Source organism: Rhinopithecus roxellana, chromosome 8 (genome assembly GCF_007565055.1).
Source record: "Rhinopithecus roxellana isolate Shanxi Qingling chromosome 8, ASM756505v1, whole genome shotgun sequence".
NCBI lineage: Eukaryota > Metazoa > Chordata > Mammalia > Primates > Cercopithecidae > Rhinopithecus > Rhinopithecus roxellana.
The window spans coordinates 95,992,754-96,019,552 of record NC_044556.1 but is presented as its reverse complement, the minus strand read 5'-3'; the positions used below and the strand labels follow the sequence as shown (position 1 = coordinate 96,019,552).

At 39.8% G+C, this 26,799-nt stretch overlaps 1 protein-coding gene and 2 pseudogenes across 12 annotated transcripts in view; 1 reads left to right on the top strand and 2 right to left on the bottom strand.

The window, feature by feature from the left end:
- The window catches only part of DISC1 (DISC1 scaffold protein), a 411,890-nt gene that overhangs the window by 360,984 nt on the left and 24,107 nt on the right, over window positions 1-26,799 (bottom strand). The gene's annotated exons all lie outside the window — the stretch shown is intronic.
- LOC115899334 lies at window positions 3,839-3,949 on the bottom strand (annotated as a pseudogene).
- LOC115899400 lies at window positions 4,948-5,046 on the top strand (annotated as a pseudogene).

The following is a 26,799-nucleotide window of genomic DNA, read 5'->3' as shown; positions in this document are numbered from 1 at the left end:
TCTTAAGGACTCTACTGTGGGTCAGGCATGGTAAACCATGGGAGAGGCAGAGGTCATAAATGTCTGGATTTTACCAAAAGGATTTAAGACGCGGCCTCCCCTGATTTCCACGTGTGGAAGTGGAGGCTGGAGACACAGAACGGTGGGACAGGTAGATGGATTCGTAGCTGGGGAATAACAGTTTCAGGCCAAATGGCTCTAAATCCTAAATGGTCACAGGGAAGGTCCCACAGGGCTCTTTCCTTTGACCTGTCCTCTTCAACATAATAGATGATAGCATCAGGACCTAAAAATGTTCCAAAGGATTGAGACTAATATACCACTGTTATATATCAAGACAAAGTAGAAATAATTTAACTAAACAGAGAGAAAGGAGTACAATATACCAGCAGACGCCAGGCACGGTGGCCCATGCCTGTAATCCCAGCACTTTGGGAGGCCGAGGCGGGTGGATCACTAGGACAGGAGTTCGAGACCAGCCTGACCAACATGGTGAAACCCCATCTCTACTAAAAATACAAAAATTAGCTGGGTGTGGAGGCACATGCCTGTAATCCCAGCTTCTTGGGAGGCTGAAGCAGGAGAATCGCTTGAACCCAGGAAGCAGAGGTTGCAGTGAGCCGAGATCGCGCCATTGCACTCCAGCCTGGACAACTGGGGGACTCCGTCTCAAAAAAAAAAAAAAAAAAAAGAAAGAAAGAAAGAAAAAACAAATACAATATACCAGCAGACTAGAGCTATTTGGAACAGAAAAATTGAGCTCATGGAGGAAAAGATGTCACACATTGGGCAAGGAAGTAAGAAGGATCTTGAAGACAAGAGAAGACAAAGACAGAGAAAGCCCTCAGCCAGAGAGCCGCCAAGGGATGAGGGCAATGGCACACACGGGCCTCTGTGGCTGTCCCTCACGCAGCATCTTTAAGGATGTGGCCCAGTTGTACACTGGTACCTTCTAGGATCTCTCAGCCACCTCGGGAGACCTACTAGCCCAGGAAATTTTGAGAGTAAATGTACATGTATGAGAGAGAAATGTACAAATAGCATCTCTATCTGATGATAAGGGGAACTATTTTCTTAGGGTCAGAAATCCAGTTCCAACCAGTTCACAATAGATCCTCCTTCCTGCCTAGATCTTTGTCTCTGAGATTGAGTGTTAACAACCACAAAGGCAACAGAGCTAAGCCACGCTAAAATGTGCAATAGGGTAGGGCTGGGGAAGAGGCAGGGAGAGAAACCCCAGGACCCAGCGATCATCTCAAAGCAAAAAGATGTGTCATTTTGGCAGGTCCACCAAGATAGTGTGACACTTTGTGGGGGGAAGTAGCCTAAGGACCAATAAGCAGGACACATACGGATGCCTCTGAATCTGTATAAAGCCCCCACCAGGTGTGTAAGAGTATCGACGGTCTCACTTTTTCATTATCAATAACATCTTTTAAAGAGATATTTTCTTTTTACACACTTACTGTTGGAAGTCTCTCATCAGCTTTGTTTTAAATCCACCAATTCAGAGATTATGCTTGTGGGCACATTTTCAATTACACCACTAATCTTGGGAAAGGACCAGACAGGATTAAAATCCTTCCAGCCTCCAAAAGAGCCCCAGTGACAGCAAAGGTAAGCCTGGGCAGGGGTAGGAAAGGGGTGAAAACAAAGGGACATCTGGAACACTACACAAATCCTCGCTCCTTCTGGGTGAGTTTCAAGGTTATTTGGGGAATTTTTTTCTGTCATCAGGCTGTGTCGTTATATTGGCTATAAGTTCATTTAACTTTGCTCTTAGGCAGAACTACATACACATGGCCACGAAGACCATACAAAGCTGCTTTTCTTACAGTTTCCTACAATGCTTAACATAACATATACAGGTACTCTGTGTAACCAACAAGTGCTTCAGTGTACTGCAGAGGGCTGCTCTGATGATGTCTGAGATCACTGAGCTGAGGCTGCACACCCAGGTCACACCTAGCCTGGTGACGAGACAAAAAGAACATCAGTTGTTTCTCTGCACTTCGTATTTTCTTTGTGTTTAAATTAGACAGGACATTAGAAAATACATGGTAAACTCCAAAGTGCCATAGAAATGAAATGTTTTACTATTGCTACTTTCTACATGTTGATAACATGGTCTTATCCCAATAGCTATGGATCAAATATTGTTATAGTACCAGCCCAGTGACTGCCCACGTTATTCAATTCCCATTACTCTTTCTCCCAAAATTACAAAGCTTTAAAATGGTACATATAACAGATGTGATGTAGAAAAGAATCACAGAGGGATTGGAAAAAAAAATAAAAAACTAGCTTGACAGATCTGACATAATCTGATGTCCATTTACGCAATCATAAATTCACTGGGCACGTACTAAGTGCCAGACATATTCTAAGCTCTTAACACATTTTATGTCAATTAATTCTTGTAAAACTGAATGAGGTAATGATCATTATCACCTTATTTTTAAGATAAGATCACTGAGGTTTATAGAAGATAAGTAGCACAGCTGGTTAGTGCTAGCTCCAGGACTAGATCCCAGGAAGTCTGGCCTCAGTCCTACCCTATTCTGCACACAATGGGCACTGGCTTTTTATGCGAGAGTCTGGGATAAATGCACATGTCTTAGTGATTGAGAAATGGAGGAGAAAAGTTTATTGACAATGCATCTTATGATCACTTCAAAGACACCTACTTTGTACCCAGCAGGGTTCTAAGCATTTTACAAACATTAATTCATTTCATCTCACAGCAGTGCTATTACTAACCCCCTTCTACAAGTGAGGAAAACTGAGGAATCAAGAGGTTAAGTAGCTTGCCCAACCTCACATGACTAACAACTGGAAAATTTTAAATTAAAACCCAGGCAGTTTTCTCCATAACTATGCTCTGAACACTATATTGCTTCTTAAAACTATGAGAATATCTGCCAAATACTATACAATATGGATAAAATTAATGGCAGACACTAAAACCAATACAACCTTCTCCAGTTCTTAAGGAGTGTTTTTGTAAGGTCCTTTACTCAGGAGAATGGAGAGTTCAAGCATGTGTCGGGCTGGGGAGAAGACAACAGCTACTGGCCAACTATTAACCTGAGCTATGGTAATGTTCGTTTTTTTATGATAATCTAGGAAGATTTACCATAGGCCAGCTGATGTCTGCCTGGGTGTTCTGCTCAGTTCGTTCATAATATGAAGTCATCTCAGAAGCAGCAAGAGGTACAGTTATAGCTGAAAATAGAGTCAATGGCATGGAATATCAACTTGAGAAAATAGCAAAATGCAAAGGAAAAGGTAAAGAAAAATAATGAAAGGGAAGATGATATATACACAAGGCAAACAAAAATATGGAAAATTAGTGTCCCTTGAGAAGAAAAAATAAATAGGAAATCAAACTAAACCTACAAAGAAAAGATCACACAGCTCCCAAAAAACAAATTGAAATATTATGACCAACACCAAGATGTCCTGGTAAAATCACTGAAATCCAAAGAAAAAAAGAATGAATCTTGACTGATCCTCTGAGAAAACTCAAGTCATGTACAAAGGGCAACATTAAAGCTGGCTTCCAAGGCAATATTCAACACCAAGTAACCCTCTCTATATAGTTTGGATGGAGGTGGGGAGCAGGGTGTACTCAAGAATTTTATACCCAGCCAGGTTGCCAGACATTATAAAGACAAAAAAATAATTTAACATGCATAGATTTGGATACTATAACAGCCATAGGCTTTCTTGATAAAAACCTCTGGATGGTGAAATCCCAACAAGCAAGCAATAAATCACGACAATGGACTTGGGAAAGGCAAGGCTCTTTTATGAAAGGACTACTGGAGAGTGCTGGATCCTTTTATAAAAAGCTGAAAAATTGGTTTAAGTCTCAGAGTTATTCCTCTCCATGGAAATCTTTCATAAAAGGCACAAGATTTATATGATCTTAAGAGAAACCAGGATAAACACTGAACAGAATGTCAATGTTATAACAGAGACATAAAATAACAATATAACTAATGAAAAAACTAGTACTTGACATCTGTACAGCACTTCCTGGTTTACCAAAGCCTTTTCCATACAATACCTCATTTCAACCAGTTTTAGAGATGGGAGCCTCAAGGCTCAGAGAAGCAAGATGAAAAGGCACTCTCACAGACTTTTCAACCCAGTCTTGACAGTCTTTACACATGTACCGCTGTTGCACAAATTTGGCTTATAACCCCTATTTTATTTTTGGGTTTTGTTTTGTTTTTTTTTTTTTGAGACGGAGTCTCCCTCAGTCGCCTAGGCTGGAGTGCAGTGGTGCAATCTTGGCTCACTGCAAGCTCCGCCTCCCAGGTTCATGCCATTCTCCTGCCTCAGCCTCCTGAGTAGCTGGGACTACAGGCACCCACCACCGCACCCGGCTAATTTTTTGTGTTTTTAGTAGAGATGGGGTTTCACCATTCACAGGATGGTCTCGATCTCCTGACCTTGTGATCCGCCCACCTCGGCCTCCCAAAGTGCTGGGACCACAGCCGTGAGCCACCACGCCCAGCCGAGTTTTTTTTTTTTTAACTTTTAAGTTCAGAGGCACATTTATTTAAGTTTGGGGCACACAGGTAAACTTGTGTCATGGAGGTTTGTTGTACAAATTATTTCATCACCCAGGTATGAAGCCTAGTACCCATTTAATTATTTTTCCTGGTCCTCTTCCTCCTTCAACTCTTCATTCTTCAATAGGCCCTATTGCCTGTGCATTGTTCCCCTCTATGTGCCCACGTGTTCTCACCATTTAGCTCCTACTAATAACTGAGAACATGCGGTGTTTGGTTTTCTGTTCCTGCCTTAGTTTGCTAAGGATAATGGCCTCCAGCTCCATCCAAGTCCCTATCGTGTTCTTTTTATGGCTGCATAGTATTCCATGGTGTATAGGTACCACATTTTCTCTATCCAGTCTATCACTGATGGGCATTTAGATTGATTTGGCAGCACATATACTAAAATTGGAGTGATACAGAGAAGATTAGCATGGATGCTGCACAAGGACTCCATATCTTTGCTGTTGTGAATAGTGCTGCAATGAACATACACATGCATGTGTCTTTATAATAGAAAGATTTATATTCCTTTGGATATATACCCAGTAATAGAATTGTTGGGTCAAATGGTATTTCTGTCATTAGGTCTTTGAGGAATCACCACACTGTCTTCCACAATGGCTGAACTAATTTACACTCCCACCAACAGCATATAAGGGTTTTTTTTTTCTCCACAACCACGCCAGCATCTGTTATTTTTACGTTTTAATAATATCCATCTGACTAGTGTTAGATGATATCTCACTGTGGTTTTGATTTGCACTTCTCTTATGATCAGTGATGTTGAGCTTTTTTCATATGATTGTTGTCTGCATGTATGTCTTTTGAAAAGTGTCTGTTCATGTCTTTTGCCCACTTTTTAATGGGGTTGTTTAGTTTTTTTCTTGTAAATTTGTTTAAGTTCCCTATAGATGCTAGATCCAACCTTCGCTGGATGCATAGTGGGTAAGAAATTTTCTCCCATTGTATACATTGCCTGTTTACTCTGTTGTTAGTTTTTTCTGCTGTGCAAAAGCTCTTAAGTTTAATTAGATCCTATTTGTCAATTTTTGCTTTTGTTGCAATTGCTTTGGCATCTTCATCATGAAATCTTGGCCCATGCCCATGTCCTGAATAGTACTGCCTTGGTTATCTTCCAGAGTTTTTATAGTTTTGATAACTGCTATTTTGTACACCAACATAAAGACACCTAAGGACTTACGTGTTCTCCTAACAATTCCCAGGCATCCCCCTCACTGCAATTCTTCCAAGTCATCCCTGTTAACTCTCCTTTGCTCCCTGACTTTCCCTTCTCAACCAACTTGAGGAACTGCTCTCTGATATCAGAACAAGGCCTCCTTCTATAAAAATGATGAACAGGGAGCTCCCTCAAAAGAAAAACTGATAGACTCGAGTTACCATTGCGGGAAGACATCAAATAAGGAACATGTGAAGAAACTGGAAGTGTGAGGCCCAAAGAAGGAAAGGCTAAAGAGACACATGAGCGCTGACTTCAGATATGTCAAAGACTGCCATGGGAAATGGCAAATTGTGTGTTGTCTGACACAGTGGGCAGTGATCTGATCCATGCATGGCCCATCTCTCAAGCTCCCTGGAAAGCCATGTCCCAAACACCAGCCAGTCTGAAACCACTTCATGGTGCTTGTCAATTTAAAAGATACTTTTATTCTTTTTTGGTATCACTATTATCACTGGGATATGAAAATCACTCACCATAATTAGAAGATAACCATACAAATAAAGACAATGACAATAAAACAGCTTTTTGCTGTTGGCCAAAGATTTGGGGACAGCAGTCTGCTGAGCTCTGTCTTTACTACAAAGGGAAATGAGTGTTAGAGAAGGTTAAAGATGCACTAGCAGCAAATTGAGACTTTTGCCTTAGCAGGAGAGTGTGAGTCAATGGTACCCCACGCCATGTCCTTGTGACTCTGAAAATCATCTCTTGGACCACTGTGTTGCACATCCCACACCTGGACAGGAATGGCTGCTGGAGGTGAAAAATGTTCGCAAGCGATCTGTAAAGTTATTCTAGTTTATACCCACAAGAAGGAAGACAGGAGTTCAACAGGAAAACCCATGTTATAATAAATGAAGTTTAAGCTAATAAGTATGGTCTGCTGTACTATACAGCATAATGCCTATAGCTAACAAACACTGCATTGTATACTTAAAATTTGCCTAGGGTAGATTTTATGTTATATGCTTTTACCAAAAACAATTAATCATAGTAATAATAAAGAAGAAACTTTGGGAGTTGAGGGACCTGTTTAATGTTTGGTTTCACAAGTGGGATTCACAGGTGATTTTCACAAATGTGTTGCAGTTATCCTGAAACTTATCAAGATGTATGCATTAAGCACGTACAGCTTTGCTTTGCTTTTTTCTTTTTTCTTTTTCTTTTTTTTTGAGACAGAGTCTTGCTCTGTCGCCCAGGCTGGAGTGCAATAGTGCAATCTCGGCTCACTGCAACCTCCCCTTCCCAGGTTCAAGTAATTCTCCAGCCTGGGCCTCCCAAATAGCTGGGATTACAGGCACCCCCCATCATGCCCAGCTAAGTATGTACAGCTTTTTTATGTCAATAAGACCTCAATAAAGTGGTTTTAAAAAAATTAGTAACACTGGCAACAATGGAAAAAGTATCTTTATAAATGCTAATGATACTTATTTTTTTAAATGTCCTACAATTTACAAAGCACTTTCATTTACATCATTCCACCTAATCTGTTCAAAGTAATGACTATTCTGTCCTTGAGATAATTCAACAGAATCATCACTCAGGACAGATGATAACCAAAGCCCTTTCCAACACCAGCAGTCTCAGAATGTGGGCTGCTTTACCACCTTGAATTTGAATTGCTAATTTTTAAAAGAAAGGGAATTTTAAATTAAAACTTTAACCTATGGTCAGTAAGAAGGCTGAACTGGATTTACTGAAGTAGAAAGCAATTTGATTTTAACTCAGTGAAGATGAAGCACATCCAGGGGAAGTGAACACGGTAATCACTCTGGGTGTGCGTGTTAATATGACAACACGTCATAGGAACGAAAGCACTGCCCTGCAGCTTATCAGGAACAGGAGGGCTCAGGAAAGATCACTGAAGGTAAGGAAGTATTTAAGCCCTGAGTCTGCAATTTAAAAAGAGGTAAACTCCAATGAAGTCAGACAGACTGTAAAGTGGTTTTCTTCCTACCTCCCTTGGCAACCTTTGGACTGCCCCAGATTTATCCAAACCGAAAAGAATAAGACCTCTGTGGTCCTCTTGGGTACCTCAAAGTTAATGGAAATAATTTCACCAGTTCCTCCTTCTTTTAAGGGGTAGTAGATCCAAGCTACTCTGTAAGGACTTCCTTCAGAATACAGGCTCTTGTCTGAAGGGCCAGGCTGTGCAAGGGGATCATAGCAGGGAAGCCAGCTGGTTTGCCAGCTTTGAAGGTACCACGTCTTAGCTACATTATTTGACTATTCTCCTGAAAATGCATAAACATTTAAACACAAAGTCCAGGAAGCCCAGAGGGTTTGAGGCACCGCCATTTTTAATTGAAAGGGAAAGAACAAGGCCCTGTCTGAGAATTCCTAATCACCTCAGCAGCTTCCTCCTCTGCAGCCAGTCCTGACCTCTCCTCTCCAGATTCTGCAAGTTGCCAGTCCTCCTCGGAGCCCATTACGATGGGGTGAAGATGAACACCTTTTTCCTTCACTAAGAACCTTTCATTGTATCCTTCAAGCTGGCGAGGTCACAGACGTGTCTTGTATTGAAATGGCTGGGAGAGCCTATGCCATCTGAAGCGTATGTAGGGAGGGGTGGGCAGAGAGAATGGGCAGCCACCTGGCCTGTGTCTATTTGCTTCTCTCAGCTTCTTTGGCATCATACCACTATTTGTTAAAAGATAACACTTCTATGTAATGATAAATTTAAAAATGAGACTAGATATTTGCTAAGGGTTTCTTAGCAGACACTGATTGTCATATTTTATTTATGCGCCAGGGAGAAGTTCCCATGGCCCTTTAATTAGATTTGCTCTATAATTTGCCATATTTCTCTCAGAATTCCATCTGTCTCTCCTTATTATCCTAGTCTTTAAATCTTTCCCTGGAGAGATTAATTCAGTACTATGCTTTTCTTTTTTCTCTTTGAGACAAAAGCTGCATGACACAAGATGGCAGACATTCTACAAGATACAAGAACAGCTCAAAATGGCTTTTGCTTTAATATGACATGAAAAGCTTGGGGTTGTAGTTATCAATAAACTCAACCTGAGTGAGCAGTGGATGTGATGTGGGTGCCAAAAAAATAAGCATTACCTTGGCTTGCACTGAAGAGATCTAGCATTTGGATTAAGGGAGGTAAAGACCTACTATTCCCTGTCCTACTAAGACTACATATGGACTATTCTTTTCCTTTATAAGCACTACCTTTTAAGAGAAAAGAGCCAGAAAGGCAATTAGTGTGGCATGGCCTTTAGTGGAAGTGAGAGTCCTCCCATACCCACAAAGGGTGATGATGAAGCTGAGGAAGTGCCGCTCTGAAACAATCTGGATGGTGGCAGTGGGAGGAAGAGACGCAAAGGCAAAGAGGAAACTTTGTAGAACTAGTTCAGAAATCATCAGGAGGGAAAGGAAAACGGAAAACCTATTGTACCATTGGCCCTTGAACAACATGGGAATTAGGCATCAATCACCTGCACAGTTAAAATTCACTATAACTTCTGACTCTTCAAAATCTTACCTACTAATAGGCTATTGTTGACCAGAAGCCTTATTGATAACAGAAATGGTCAATTAACACATATATTTTGTATGATATATGTATTATATTCTTACAATCAAGGTAAGCTAGGGAAAAGAAAATATTATCAAGAAAATCATAAGGAAGAGAAAATGTATTTACACTACTGTACTGTACTTATTGATATCGTAAGTTTACATTGTCTGCTTACAAACTGAATCATCTGTCTGAAATGGTGGGCAACCACAGTGCAGACCTCAATTTATAGCACATATCAAACAATTCAGCTTTTACTTGTAATGTCATGACTTTTCTCTGCTTTTTGGGAGCACTTCCAGCATCAGTAGTGGCACTTTGTATTAGTCCCACCGTGTCATTCAAAGTTTATAGTATTGCCCTAAACACAAAAAATATGTGAGAGCTGAAAGAGGTAAGTTTTATTGCAATATGCAATTTACTGGAGAGAGAAACTGCTCATGTGCAGACAGTTAGCATCACATGGCATTTTAAGTGGATACTTCCAATACGTGAGCTCACCACAATAGCAGTGTAGCTGGCAATGCAGCAATTATTATAGTAGTACCTTATATATACAGTTAATTTTATGCAATTATGATTTAATAATGTATTTTTATGTTGTTTCTATTTCTCTCCACTGCAAAGGACGCCATGTACAGTCTGTTTGCATATGTTTTGATAAATTTTTACTTTTTAGAATAGATGTGTGCATTATTTTATGGTAGTAAATGATAAAATAGACTAGTATCTACATATATTTTATGCATTCATGACATACCTTTTTCTTAATTTTTTTTATATTTCTAGGATACATGGTCTGTCTGTGAGTTTTTTCAAGTTGCCACAAATCTCCAAAAGTATTTCTAATATATTTACTTAAAAAAATTCATGTAGAAGTGGACTTTCACAGTTCAAACCCATGTTGTTCAAGGGTCAACTGCATTAGTCTCCTACTGCTGCCATAACAAATTACTATAAATTTAGTGGTTTCAAGCAACACAAATCTATTATTTTACAGTTCTGGAGGTCAAAGTGAGTGTCACTAGGCTAAAATCAAGGTGTCGGTGAACTCCTTGGCTTTGGTCCCTTTCTCCATTTTCAAAAGCAGTTGAGCATCTTCAAATCTCTCTCTGACTTTGACTCCTGCCTCCCTTTTTCCTTTATGAGCACCCTGTGATTACACTGGGTTCACATGGATAGCAAAGATAGTCTCTCCATCTAAAGACCCTTAACTTAATCTCATCTGCAAAGTCCCTTTTTGTCACGCAAGGTAAAATATTCATAGGTTCCAGGATTGGTATGCAGACATCTTTGGGGGGTTATTATTCTGCCTACCACAACTATCATTAGATATGGGGGGATGTGGATAATGAAAGGCTTGAACTTAGATCTCAGGCAAGATTAAGTTCAAGGACTGAAAGGTAAATATTGTAGATGTTTAAAATAAGCAGTGGAGTCAGGGAGATCTAGGTTCAAACCTTAACTCTTTCATGTGTGAGTTGGGTAATTTTGGCAAATTGCTTAATGTCTCTGGGTCTCAGTTTCTTCATCTGAAAAATAGGGATAAGCATAGCTTCTCCTTAGACTGTTGTGATGGTCAAGCTAGATATACATAGATGGATAGATAGATTGATAGATAGATAGTTAGATAGATAGATACATATGGCATTAGCGCATGAAACTGAAGCTCACAAAATTAAACAGTTTGGCCATATCTGTCTAACTTAATACCTGTGATGCTTCTATTAGCTAATTCTTAGGATTAAGATCAGTATTTGGGCCTAATTTAGGGAGACATCTGTTAATTCATTAAAAAAATAAGATTCTGCATCTATATAACAATGCTCATTGTCAGAAACTTAAAGGAGCATTAGCCTCCATGGAAATAAAGCTCTGGTTATGGAGGAGACCAAACAAATAGGCTAAATATAGCTACATGTGTCAAATTAAAAAGTATCAAATGTGATGTGCTAAATGAGTGCTATAGGTATATGCAACACGTGGAGGGTAAAGGATGCAAGTTATTAATCTTAGCTCATAAAAAAAGCTTCCTAGTGGCAATGGAGCTTGAAGGAAAGCATCAGATTTCAGGCAGGAGGGTGGAAAGTGATACAACCTAAGTGAGAATGTTCATTGCAAGTTGTAGGGGCAGTGTAACTGAAGTAAGAATTCACATAAAGTACAAGGGACTTAAATGCCAGCAGGAAACAAGAAGTAACTGAAGACTGCAGATGTCCAGGATGTCCACATCAAAGTGATGTGGAAATCATGGAAGAGGCTGGACTAGCTCACATACTGCATTATTCAGGCATTTGACTGCAGAGTTGTCTACTACTCCCTTCATTTCTGTCAACATTTGCTTTGTATATTGTGGAGCTCTGATGTTTGGTGCATATATGTTTTGAATTGTTATATCTTCTAGGCAAATTGACCCTTTTATCAACATATAATGTCCTTTTTTCTTGTAACAATTTTTGACTTAAATTCTATTTTATGATATTAGTGTAGACACTGAAGCTCTCTTTTTGTTATTATTTACATCTTGTTCTACACTTTCACTTTCAACCTTTAGATCTAAAGTGTTTTTAGATCTAAAGTTGGTCTCTCATAGCATGCAGTTAGATCATGTTTTTCTTTAATTCATTCTGCCAATCTATGCTTTTGATTGGACTTTTTTGTTTGCTTGTTTGTTTCTTTTGTTTTGTTTTGTTTTGTTTAAGATGGAGTCTCGATTACTAATATGGAAGGACTTACTTTTGCCATTTCCCTCCTTTATATCTTACAGTTTTTTTGCCCCTCATTTTCTCCATGACCAGTTTTCTTTGTTTTAGTTGACCTTTTTTTAATAGAGGCACATTTTGATGCCTTTTTCATTTCCTTTTGTGTACCTTCTATAGATATTTTCTTTCTGGCATATTATATGAAATGGGAATTACATATAATATCCTACAGTTATAACAATCTATTTTGAATTGATACAAACTTAACTTAGGCATACAACTTAAGCATACAAAATTTCTGCTTCTATACAGCTCCATCCCCACCTTTATGTTATTGATGTCACAAATTATATCTTTACATATTGTGTACACATGAACATAGAGTATAATTATTTTGTATGCACTTGTCTTTTAAATCTTCTAGAACCTACTATTGAATGTGGCTTTAAAAAAAAAAAACTGGATTTTCACTTTATTGCTGTAGACATTTTACTGTTTCCCAGAGTTCCAGTAGGTTTTTTTTCTTTCGACAGATTCTTACTCTGTCATCCAGGCTGGAGTGCAGTGGAGTGCAGATGCTGGATCTCAGCTCACTGCAACCTCAGCCTCCCAGGTTCAAGTGACTCTCATGCCTCAGCCTCCTGAGTAGCTGGTATTACAGGTGCAGGCCACCCCACCTAGCTAATTTTTGTATTTTTTATAGAGATGGGGTTTTGCCATGCTGCCCAGGTTGGTCTTGAATTCCTGACCTCAAGTTATCCACTGGCCTCATTCCCCCCAAAGTGCTGGGATTACAGGTGTGAGCCACCACGACTGGCCCAGTAGTTATTTTAAATATCTCAAGTTGTTTTGTTTTGTTTTTAATGTTTCTGCAGGTGAAAACGGGCCTGGACCTTACTACTGTTTTGTTTTTAATGGTTCTGTAGGTGAAAAAGGGCCTGGACCTTACTACTCTACCAGTTTGCTGACTCTACTCCACTCAGACATTTTAGAGCTGGAGTGCGGTAAAGTAAGGGAGCCCTGAAATCCCCTTCTTTACCCCTCAACTCTTAGCCCTGATAATGTCTAGTAGGGGCCCCTAATCACAAGCATTGATTCAGATGGGAGCACTGTGAGAGCAGGCTTTATGCTGCTATTTCTTTTACTTGTTACTATGAATTTATTTTTAAACTTCCATAGTCTTAAGTGTCTGTAATTTTTATATTATTTTAGCTCCATTTATCATTTTGTATGTTTAGTTTATTTTCACCTTTTATTATTTGGAGTACAGAAAACTTCTATATTGTCATTGTTTTGAACTTTAGATGTTTAGATGTCTTGCTGAATTTGAGTCCTAAGTTTGCTTTCCCCTTCTTAATATTTTGATTGTCACTTATTTAACTCTTAATTTCACTTATTTAACTTATCTTTGTTCCTTTGTAATATTTATGACTGTTTCACTTCAGTATTTTTTTTAGTTTATGTGTATTTATTAGCTTTTTTCCTAAGTTCTACCTTCTTTAATCTTTACCCATTGTGTTTCATTTATCACATTTTATCCTTATATTATATTGAATGTTCTATATCATTCTTTTAAGCTGGTATTCTCATACTTATTTCTCTTTATGTTCGTGGTTTTTCAAATTTATCACATCTATTTCTCACTTTTTAATCTTTAAGTCTGTAGTTCACTTTTACCATATTTTTATATTTTACTTTTATGTTTTAACTGTATTCTATTTCCTCAGTCTAGAGTAATGAATAGGGTTTCAGGCCCTGAGGCAAGGTAGTCTAGATTCAAATCCTGTCTCTACCAGTAACTAGCTATATGACCTTGGGCCAACTATTTAATCTCTCAGTGCTTCAATTTTCCATCTATAAAATGAGGACCACAATAGTTCCTAACTAACAGAATTAAGGGAGTTAATACACGGAAGACCCTTAGAAGAGTCTGCTCCATGGGCACTGTGGCAGAGACTAACAGCTGTTCACCAGCTCATTTCCCTTTTCTCCTGGACACAGAGTTGGACTACATTTCCCAGCTTCCCTTGCAACTATGTGTGGCCATGTAACTGAGTCCTGGCCAATGAAGTTGTGAACAAAAAAACTGTCCACCACTTCTCGGCCTGCCTATAAAAACTTTTTTTGCAATTGTTATACTTTGTTTATTCTTATGTCTACTGATTAGCTATGGATGCTCTGGAAGACTTCAGATGCCACATATTGAAAATGGAGGAGTTCCGCCCCACCTGAATTTCTGAATGACTACATGGAATAGACCCTTTCTCCACCATATCAACAACCCTGCCTGAAAAGGTAATTTACATGAGCAGAAAACAAATTTTGAAAGTGATAAACCACTGAGAACTCCAGTTTTTTAATATTACAACAGCAGGTGTTAAGGAATATAGACATTGGTGCCTTGAAGTAGTGACTACAGAAAATAACAGGCACTAGCTTAGTAATCAAGCAGTGGACAGCAAGGAAACCAAAATCAGAGGGTGGAAAGACGGAAACTCAGAATATGCAGTGGTAAAACCATCACCTACAATAACTGGAAAAGCAGACCTAGTGCCTACCAAGTTTGTAGCTCTAGGGAAATAAGTTGGAAAATAGAAAATTCCTAATAAAATGGAATAGTAAAGATAATATTAAAGTAATGTGAAAGAAAGAAATATGCTCAGTCAGGAATTTGCTGGTTTGCCAACATCATTTTTACAGAATTAAAAGAAACAATTGTGGATGGCCAATAAGGGAGCTCCAAGATGCCCAGTTAGAAGCTGTGATCTGTGGCACTCACAGAGAGGAATGAAAAGGAGCAAGTGAATTCAACACCTTCAACTGAAATATCCAGGTTCTCACACTGAGACTGACTAGGCAAACAACTTGATCCATGGAGAATGAATAACGGGGGGCAATGGCCCACCCAGGAAGTAGCACAGAACCAAAGGAACCCGGACCCCCAGCCACCCAGTGGTAAGTAATTGTGTAACCTCACCCAGGGAACCACACTTCTCCCACAGATCTCTGCAACCTGCAGATCAGGAGATCTCCTCATGAGCCAATGCCACTAGGGCCTTGGGTCCAATACACAGAGCTATGTAGAGTCTCAGCAGAGCAGCTACTTAGGCACTCACAGAGACGCAGGAGTTTTATATACTCTGGCCCCAGGATCCCCTGCACGGTGAGAAATCCTCCATACATATCCCTAAGAAGGAGGCTGAATCCAGTGAGCCAAGCAGCATTGTTCTGCAGGAACTATTTCCAAGGCACCTCACAAGTTAAGACCCACTGGCTTGGAATTCCAGCCAGCCAACAGCAACAGGCTGGAATCTGCCTGAGATAGGTCCAAGTTTCCAGGGAGAGGGACAGCCACCACCTCTCTGGTCCAGTAGACTTGGCCTTTCCAGCCTGCCAGCTTTGGAGAATACAAATGGTCCCAATGAGGAAGGGGCCCCCACAAGACAGCACAGCTGCTTTGCCACACTGTGACCAGACTGCTTCTTTAAGTGGGACCCCAATTCATTCCTCCTTACTGGGAGGGACCTCCCTGTGGGGGCTTCAGCCACTCCAACAAGGGTTCTATGATCTCTCCCTTGAATAGAGCTCCCAGGGGGAGGGGCGGCTGCCATCTCTTTGGTTCAGTGGACTCAACCATTCCAGCCTGCTAGCTTTGGAGAATGCAAACAGTCCAGATGAGGAAGAGTCTGCCACAATGCAGAACACCTCCTCAGACAAAAAGCAGCAAGACCCATCTTTAAATGGGTCCCTGATACCATTCCACCTGACTGGGTGAGACCTCCAAACAGGGGTCTCCAGCCACCTCTTACACTTATGTTCTGGCCAGCAGTATCCCCCTGGGACAGAGCTTCCAGAGGAAGGAGCTGGCTGCCATATTTGCTGTTTTGCAACCTTCACTGGTGATATCTCCAGGTATAGGAAAAACCAAGGGAACTAAGGTCTAGAGCAGACCCCCAGCAAACTGCAGCAGCCCTACGCTAGAGTGGCCTGACTATTAAAAGAAAAACAAACAGAAAACAACAACAAGAAAAACATCAACAAAAAGAATCCCACAAAACCCTATTGAAAGGCCAGCAACCTCAAAGATTGACGGTAGAAAAGCCCACAAAGATAAGCAAAGAATCAGTGCTGAAAACTCAAAAAGCTAGAGTGGCTATTCTCCTCCAAATGACAGTAACACCTCTCCAGCAAGGGAACAGAACTGGGCTAAGGCTGAGGTGACTGAACTGACAGAAGTAGACTTCAGAAGGTGGGTAATAACAAACTTCACTGAGTTAAAGGAAGATGTTGTAATCCAATGCAAAGAAGCTAAGAATCATGATAAAACAATACAGGAGCTGATAGCCAGAATAGCCAGTTTAGAAAGGAACATAACCAGCCGGGCGCGGTGGCTCAAGCCTGTAATCCCAGCACTTTGGGAGGCTGAGGCGGGTGGATCACGAGGTCAGGAGATCAAGACCATCCTGGCTAACATGGTGAAACCCCGTCTCTACTAAAAATACAAAAAACTAGCCAGGCATGGTGGCGGGCGCCTGTAGTCCCAGCTACTTGGAGGCTGAGGCGGGAGAATGGCATGAACCCGGGAGGCAGAGCTTGCAGTGAGCCGAGATCGCGCCACTGCACTCCAGCCTGGGCGACACAGCAAGACTCCATCTCAAAAAAAAAAAAAAAAAAAAAAAAAAGAAAGGAACATAACCAAGCTGATGGAGCTGAAAACACACAACATGAGAATCTTACAATGCAATCACAAGTATCATCAGCAGAATAGACCAAGTGGAGGAAAGAATCTCAGAGCTTAAAGACTGTCTTTCTGAAATAAGACAGGCAGACAAGAATAGAGAAAAAAGAATGAAAAGGAATGAACAAAACCTCCAAGAAATATGGGATTATATGAAGAGACCGAACCTCCAACTGATTAGGATACCTGAAAGAGACAGGGAGAATGGAACCAAGTTGGAAATCACACTTTAGGATATCATTCAAGAGAACTTACCCAACCTAGCAAGATAGCCCAACATTCAAATTCAGGAAGTGCAGAGAACCCCAGTAGGATCCTCCATGAGAAGATCAATCCCAAGACACATAATCATCAGATTCTCCAAGGTTGAAATGAAAAAAAAAATGCTAAGGGCAGCCAGAGAGAAAGGCCAGGTCACCTACAAAGGGAAGCCCATCAGACTAACTGAGGACCTCTCAATGGAAACTCTACAAGCCAGAAGAGATTGTGGGCCAATATTCTACATTCTTTAAAAAAAGAATTTCTAACCCAAGATTTCATATATGACCAAACTAGGGTTCATAAATGAAGGAGAAATAAGATCCTTTTCAGAGAAGCAAAGGCTGAGAGAATTCATCACCACCTGGAAGCACTAAATATGGAAAGGAAAAACTGTTACCAGTCACTACAAAAACACACTGAACTACACAGGCCAGTGACACTATGAAGCAACTACATAAACAAGTCTGCAAAATAACCAGCTAGCATCAGGATGACAGGATCAAATTCACATATAACAATACTAACCTGAAATATAAATAGGCTAGGCCAGGCACAGTGGCTCACACTTGCAATCCCAGTACTTTGGGAGGCTGAGGCAGGCAAATCACCTGAGGTCAAGAGTTCAAGACCAGCCTGGTCAACATGGTGAAACCCCATCTCTACTAAAAGATGGCAGGCGCCTGTAATCCCAGCTACTCAGGAGCCTGAGGCAGGAGAATTGCTTGAACTCGGTAGGCAGAGGTTGCAGTGAACTGGGACTGCACCATTGCACTCCAGCCTGGGTGACACAGAGTGAAACTCCATCTCAAAAAATATATAAAATATATAAATATTATACATGTCATACAATATATATCATATATGTGTTATATATATGTTATACATGATATATATAAAGGGCTAAATGCCCCAATTAAAAGACATAGAATGGCAAGCTGGACAGAGCCAAGACCCACTGGTGTGCTGTCTTCAAGAGACCCATCTCACGTGCAAAGACATACACAGGCTCAAAATAAAGGGATGAAGGAAAATTTACCAAGCAAATGGAAAACAGAAAAAAGTAGAGGCTGCAATCCTAGTTTCTGACAAAATAGACTTTAGGCCAACAAAGATTTAAAAAGACAAAGAAAGGCATTAATAATGGTAAAGAGTTCAATTCAACAAGAAGAGCAAACGATCTTAAATATATATGCATCTAATCAGGAGCACCCAGATTCATAAAGCAAGTTCTTCGAGAATGACAGACTTAGACTCCCACACAGTAATAGTAGGAGACTTTAACACCCCACTGACAATATTAGACAAATCAAGACAGAAAATTAATAAAGATAGTAAGGACCCGAACTCGGCCCTGGATCAACTGGATCTGATAGACATCTACAGAATTATCCACCACAAAACAACAGAATATACATTCTCCTCATCAACACATGGCACTTACTCTAAAATTGATCACTTAATTGGAAATAAAACACTCCTAAGCAAATGCAAAAGAGCTGAAACCATAACAAACAGTCTCTCAGACCACAGCACCATCAAATTAGAACTCAAAATTAAGAAATTCACTCAAAACCACACAACTACATGGAAACTGAACAACCTGCTCCTGAATGACTCTTGGGTAAATAATGAAATTAAGGCAGAAATTAATAAGTTCTTTGAAACTAATGAGAACAAAGAGACAATGTACCAGAATCTCTGGAACACAGGTAAAGTGGTGTCGAGAGGGAAATTTAGAGCATTAAATGCCCAGATCAAAAGCTAGAAAGATCTCAAGTTAACAACCTAACATCTCAACTAGAGAACTGGAGAAGCAAGAGCAAACAAACTCCAAAGGTAGAAGACAAGAAATAACAAAGACAAACAAAGATGAGGGCATAAGTGAAGAAGACAGAGACATGAAAAACCCTTCAAAAAAAATCAACAAATGCAGAAGTTGGTTTTTTGAAAAAAAAATAATAAAATAGATAGATCACTTGCTAGACTAATAAAGAGGGAAAGAGAGAAGAATCAAATAAACACAATCGAAAATGTTAAGGGAGATATCACCGCTAACCCCACAGAAATACAAATGACAATCAGAAAATACTGTAAACACCTGTATGCACATAGACTAAAAAATTTAGAAGAAATGGGTAAATTCCTGGACACATACACCCTCCCAGGACTGAACCAGGAAGAAATTGAATCCCTGAATAGACTGATAATGAGTTCTGAAATTGAGACAGTAATAAATAGTGTACCAACCAAAAAAAGCTCAGGAACAGATAGATTCACAGCTGAATTCTACCATAGGTACAAAGAAGGGGCATCATTTCTACTGCAACTATTCCAAAAAATTGAAAAGGAGGGACTCATCCCCAATTTATTCTATGAGGCCAGCATCATCCTGATACCAAAACCTGGCAGAGATGCAACAAAAAAAAGAAAACCTCAGTCCAATATCCTTAATGAACATCAATGCAAAAATCTTCAATAAAATACTGACAAACTGAATGCAGCAGCACATCAAAAAGCTTATCCACTAGAATCAAGTTGGCTTCATCTCCAGGATACAAAGTTGGTTCAACATATGCAAATCAATAAATGTGATTCATCACATAAACAGAGCAAAAGACAAAAACCACATGATTACCTCAATATATGCAGAAAAGGCCTTTGATAAAATGCAACATCCTTCATGTTAAAAATGCTCAATAAACTAGGTATTGAAGGAATATACCTCAAAATAATAAGAGCCATATATGACAAGCCCACAGCCAATATCATACCGAACGGGCAAAAGCTGGAAGCATTCCCCTCGAAAAACAGCACAAGACAAGATGTCCTCTCTTGCCACTCCTATTCAACATAGTATTGGAAGTTTTGGCCAGGGCAATCAGATAAGAGAACAAAATAAAGAGTATTCAAATGGGAAGAGGGGAAGTCAAATTATCTTTGTTTGCGGATGACATGATCCTATATCTAGAAAACCCATCATCTCAGTCCAAAAGCTTCTTAAGCTGATAAGCAACTTCAGCAGTCTCAGGATACAAAATCAATGTGCAAAAATTGCTAGCTTTCCTATATACCAACAACAGGCAATCAGAGAGCCAAATCATAAATGAACTCCCATTCACAATTACTACAAAAAAATAAAATACCTAGGAATACAGCTAACAAGGGAAGTGAAGGACCTCTTCAAGGAGAACTATAAACCATTGCTCAAAGAAATTGTAGAGGACACAAACAAATGGAGAAACATTCCATGCTCATGAACAGGAAGAATCAATATCATGAAAATAGCCATACTGCCGAAAGCAATTTATAGATTCAATGCTATTCACATTAAACTACCATTGACATTCTTCACAGAATTAGAAAAAACTATTTTAAAATTTATGTGGAACCAAAAAATCCCAAATGACCAAGACAATCATAATCAAAAAGAACAAAGCTGGAGGCATCATGTTACCCAACTTCAAACTATACTGCAAGGCTACAGTAACCAAAACAGCAGGGTATTGGTACAGGAACAGACACACAGACCAATGGAACAGAATACAGAACTCAGAAATAAGACCCAACACCTACAACCATCTGATCTTCAACAAACTAGACAAAAACAAGCGATAGGGAAAGCACTCCCTATTTAATAAACGGTGCTGAGAGAGCGGGCTAGCCATATGCAGAAAACTGAAACTGGACCTATCCCTTACACCATATACAAAAATCAATTCAAGATGGATTAAAGACTTAAACGTAAAACTCGAAACTATAAAAATGCTGCAAGACAACCAAGGCAGTACCATTCAGGACATAGGCATGGACAAAGATTTCATGACGAAAACACCAAAGCAACTGCAACAAAAGCAAAAACTTACAAATGGGATCTAATTAAACTAAAGAGTTTCTGCAAAAGAAACTATCATCAGACACTTTTCAAAAGAAGACACACATCCGGCCAACAAACATATGACAAAAAGCTCAACATAACTGATCATTCGAGAAATGCAAATAAAAACGACAATAAGATGCCATCTAACACCAGTCAGAATGGCTATTACTAAGATGTCAAAAAATAACAGATGCTGGTGAGGTTATGGAGAAAAAGGAATGCTTTTACATTGTTGATGAGAGTGTAAATTAGTTCAACCATTGTGGAAGACAGTGTGGTGATTCCCCAAAGACCTAGAGGGGTACCATTTGACTCAGCAATCCCATTATGGGGTATACACCAAAAAATATACATAAATCATTGTGTTATAAAAATACATGCACATGTGTGTTCATTGCAGCATTTTTCACAATACCAAAGGCATAAAATCAATCTAAATGCCTATCAACGATGGACTGGATAAAGAAATGTGGTACATATACAGTACGGAATACTACGCAGCCATAAAAAGGAACAAGATCATGTCCTTTGCAGGGATATGGATGGAGTTGGAAGCCATTATCCTCCAGAAACTAACACAGGAACAGAAAACCAAACAACGCATGTTCTCTTTTTTTTTTTTTTTTTTTTGTTGTTGTTGTTGTTGAGACGGAGTCTCGCTCTGTCGCCCAGGCTGGAGTGCAGTGGCCGGATCTCAGCTCACTGCAAGCTCCGCCTCCCGGGTTTACGCCATTCTCCTGCCTCAGCCTCCCAAGTAGCTGGGACTACAGGTGCCCGCCACCTCGCCCGGCTAGTTTTTTGTATTTTTTTAGTAGAGACGGGGTTTCACTGTGTTAGCCAGGATGGTCTTGATCTCCTGACCTCGTGATCCGCCCATCTCGGCCTTCCAAAGTGCTAGGATTACAGGCTTGAGCCACCGCGCCCGGCCGCTTGTTCTCATTTTTAAGTGGGAACTAAATGATGAAAATACATGGACACATAGAGGGGAACAGCAGACACTGGGAACTATCAGTGGGTGGTGGGTGGGAGGGAGAGCATCAGGAAGAATAGCTAATTTGTGCTGGGCTTAATACCTAGGTGATAGGATGATCTGTGCAGCAAACCACCATCGCACGTGTTTACTTGTGTAACAAACCTACACATCCTGCACATGTACCCATGAACTTAAAATAAAAGTTGAAGAAAAGAAAAAGAAAGAATGAACAATCCTAAAATTCATATAAAACCAAGAAAAGAGCACAAATAGCCAAAGCAATCCTAAGCAAAAAGAACAAATCTGGATGCATCACAATACCTGACTTCAAATTATACTGCAAGGCTATTGTAACCAAAATAGCATGGTATTGGTATAAAAGTAGATACATAGACAAATAGAATATAATAGAGAACCCAGAAATAAAGCCAAATAGTTACAACCAAGTGATCGACAACAAAGCATATACACATATAAACTGAGGAAAGGATATGCTATTCAATAAATGGTGCTGAGAAAACTAGATAGCAACATGTGGAAGAATGAAACTGGATCTCTCTCACTTACACAAAAATCAACTCAAGATGGATTACAGACAAATCTAAGACGTGAAACCATACAAATTCTAGAACAAAATCTAGGAAAAATTCTTTTGGATATTAGCCTAGGCAAAGAATTTATAACTAAGACCCCAAAAGCAACCACCACAAAAATAAATAAATAAATAATAAATAAGTCTTAATTAAACTAAAATGCTCTGCACAGCAAAAGAAATAATCATCAGAGTAAACACACAACTCACAGAATGGGAGAAAATATTTGCAAACTATGCATCTGACAACAGACTAATACCCAGAATCTACAAATAACTCAAATCAGCAAGGGGAAAAAATCCCATTAAAAAGTGGGCAAATGACATGAATATACATTTCTCAAAATAACATGTATAAATGGCCAAGAAACATATGAAAAACTGCTCACCGTCACTAATCATCAGGGAATGCAAATTAAAACCACAATGAGAAACCAACTTATCCCAGTGAGAATGGCCATTTATTTAAAAGTCAAAAAACAAGAGATGTTGGCATGGATATGGTGAAAAGGGAAAGTTTATATACTTCTGGTGGTAACATAAATCAGTATCACCTCTATGGAAAACAGTATGGAGATTTCTCCAAGAACTAAAAGTAGATCTACCATTCAATCCAGCAATCCCACTACTGGACTATGTACCCAAAGGAAAAGAAGTCATTATATCAAAAAAACCTACATTCATATGATTATCACAGCACAATTCAAATTGCAAAGCTATAGAATCAACCTAAGTGCCCATCAATCAATGACTGGATAAAGAAAATGTGGTATATATACACCATGGAATACTAGTTAGCCATAAAAAAGAATGCAATAGTGTATTTTACAGCAACTCAGATGGAACTGAATGCCATTATTCTAAGTGAAGTAACTCAGGAATGGAAAATCAAATACCATATTTTCTCATTTGTAAATGGGAGCTAAGCTATGGATACACAAAGGCACACAAAATAATATAATGGACTTTACAGACTCAGAATAGGGAAGTGTGGGAGGGGTGACTTAGAAAGTTACACATTGGGTACAACGTACACAACTTGGGTACACTAAAATTTCAGACTTCAGGACTATACAATTCATGCATGTAAGCAAAAACCACTTGTACTCCTAAAGCTATTAAAATGGTTTTTCTTTAAAAAAAAGAATTTGTTGGTTTGCAAGCATAAATGAAAGGGAATAGTGTCCAGACGTTTGTCCAGAAACTTCTGAGTGTAAAGCCTTGGGAAAAAATGACTGCTTCTAAATTCTGAGGAGTAAGAAACAAGATTGAAAAGGCTTTTGAGTGACACAGGTCAAAAGATTCAGCCTAGTAGCAAAGAACTAATTAAGAATTTTGCCTTCCCATCTGACCTTGAAGGCCTCAAGGAAGTCACCATCTCATTGAGAGAAAAGGGTATTAGGGTAAGAAAGTAATATAATAATTCAAGCTTGGTAGTGATATCTAGGAAAAAATCTTTGGGATTTGCTATTGGCATAAAAAAACTTAAGGGAAGAAAACAGAACAGAAACAAGTAATCCAAGCACAGAAAGAAAAATACTGCATGATCTCAGTTACAGGTGTAATCTAAAAAAAAGTCTAACTCCGAAGTAGAGAATAGAATGGTGGTTAGCAGGGGCTGGGGCAAGGGTAGAAGTGGATGGGAAGATGTTGGTCAAAGTATACAAAGCTTCAGTTAGAAGGAATAAGTTCTTGAGATTTATTCCACAGCATGGTGACTATAGTTAATAATAATGCAACATATTTCAAAATTGCTAAGAATTTCACACCACACACACACAAAAATTTCATACCACACACACGCATGTGAAATGATGGATATGTTAATTAGCTTGGTTTAATCATTTCATAGTGAATACATACATGAAAGCTTCACATTGTACCCCATAAATATATAAATTATTACTTGTCAGAAATAAAATAAATTTTTTTTGAAAGAAAGAACAGAATCTTATCAGATTTTTGACAGAAATGTATGGCCAAGAAACCATGAGCCGGAACTAAAAATAAAATTGTTTAAAGGCGTTTGTCTGTTTGAGCCTTGAAATAACAGTAGGGCACTAAAGGGCTGCAAAGCTGTGTACCCTCCTAAGATGGCGGACTCCCCTGCAGTCACTTCAAACCTAGCCATTGAGAATAAAGTGCAAGAAGGAACTTGCCAGGACAGAGCTGGGGCCATGGAGACCAACTGAGAAGGGATTGCCTTTCCCAGCAAAATCAAGGTCTAATCAAGAAAGCTCTCCCACCTTCTGGTTGAGAACCTCCACCTTGCCTACCCAACTGGATTCCACTGTTGCTTTGGGCCTGTGATGACTGTGCTGCCCGCTCTTAACCCTGTTCTAAATGGGAGCTTCTAACGTTATGAGGCTTCCCTGCTTCACCATTGAAAATTGGGAGGCGCTAGGGAGGAGGTAAATAGCTTTATTCTCTTCTAGTTCATAAGTCATCAAACCACAAGGATCCGCATTTAGATGTGATGGAGAAGAGAGCACATCACCCAGAGATCCTGAACAGTGACTCAGCAAGGTGCCAGGGATGAAGGGGACTTAGGGTCCCCCTCTGGGAGGGGTGCGTTGTGTGTGAGGGGAAAAGCAAAACAGGAATTTGGTAAACAGTAGGGGAAGCTCTGTTAGAGACTGGCTAGTGTTCACCAAATGTACTTCCTTTCCTCCCACACACACAGATGAGTGACATTTCCCAGCCTCCTTTGCAGTTTTGTATGGCCATGTGACACTCTGGCCAATGGAATGTGGGCAGAAGCAGTATCTGCCACTTCCAGTTCTGATCCATTAAAACCTCCTGTGACACCTTCTTCACTCTTTCTTCCACTATCAGCCAGCTAGGTAGCAAGGGCCAGGACAACCTTGCAAACCACATGCTGGAGAGAGCCTGAGTCCCTGCATGGCCATGTGAGGCACAGCAGCCCCTCCACGCAAGCCTGGTACCTCAAGGTAACCATCAGCGAATGGAGAAAACCTAAACTTTACATTAGGAGAAACAAACTTCTGAGGTGTTAAGCCACTGAGATTTCAGAATATATGCTTTAGAACTAGCATCACCTTAAACATGAAAACTTAATACTGGCATATTCTAAAGGTCAACAACTATGAACATTCCAATTTAATGTTACTAGATGAGTAAATTATGGTGTCAGCATGGAATACTGTGTAACCATTAGGCCAGGCACGGTGGCTCACACCTGTAATCCCAGCACTTTGGGAGGCAAAGACGGGCGGATCACCTGATATCAGGAGTTCAAGACAAGCATGGCCAACATGGTGAAACCCCATCTCTACTAAAAATACAAAAATTAGCCGGGTGTGGTGGTGGGCACCTGTAATCCTAGCTACTAGGGAGGTTGAGACAGAACAATAGCTTGAACCAGGTAGGCAGAGGTTGCAGTGAGCCAAGATCGTGCCACTGCACTCCAGCCTGGGTGACAGAGTGAGACTCCATCTCAGAAAAAAAGAAAGAAAGAAAGAAAAATACAAAGTCATACTGGTTGACATGAAAACATATCTGTGCTACACTACTAAGTGGGAAAAAATTAGGTTAGAAAACAAGATGCAACATAATCCCATCTCAGTAAAGTGGGAAAAAATTAGGTTAGAAAACAAGATGCAACATAATTCCATTTCAGTAAAGTTGTATGGTTAGGTAATCCAGGTTCTGTGAACCTTCTAGAAGGATGTTCCCTAAATAATTAACAGTGAGGAATATGTGACTTCAGTAACCATTTCATCTTCTCCCATGCATTTTTCAGGCTTGTTTGACATTTTACAATGCCTATATTTGTGTGTGTGTGTGTGTGTGTGTGTGTGTGTGTGTGTGTGTGTGCGCGCGCGTTTGTTTTTTGAGATGGAGTCTGGCTCTGTCACCCAGGCTGCAGTGCAGTGACGCGATCTCAGCTCACTGCAAGATCTGCCTCCCGGGTTCACGCCATTCTCCTGCCTCAGCCTCCCCAATAGGTGGGACTACAGGTGCCCACAACCACACTTGGCTAATTTTTTGTATTTTCAGTAGAGACAGCGTTTCACTATGTTAGCCAGGATGGTCTCAATCTCCTGACCTTGTGATCCACCTGCCTCGGCCTCCCAAAGTGCTGGGATTACAGGCGTGAGCCACCACGTGCAGCCCGATGCCTATGTTTTTAAATATAAAAACAACAAAGCTATGTTTGAGCAGTAAATGTGTTATTTTTCCTCCAGTTGACCCTGTAATGTCCATTTCCTTTAAGAGAGTTTCCCCATCAGTATTGAATATTCAATATTGAATATCCTGAAAGCATTACTTCAAGCAAGTTGTAAAACCTATGAGTAAGA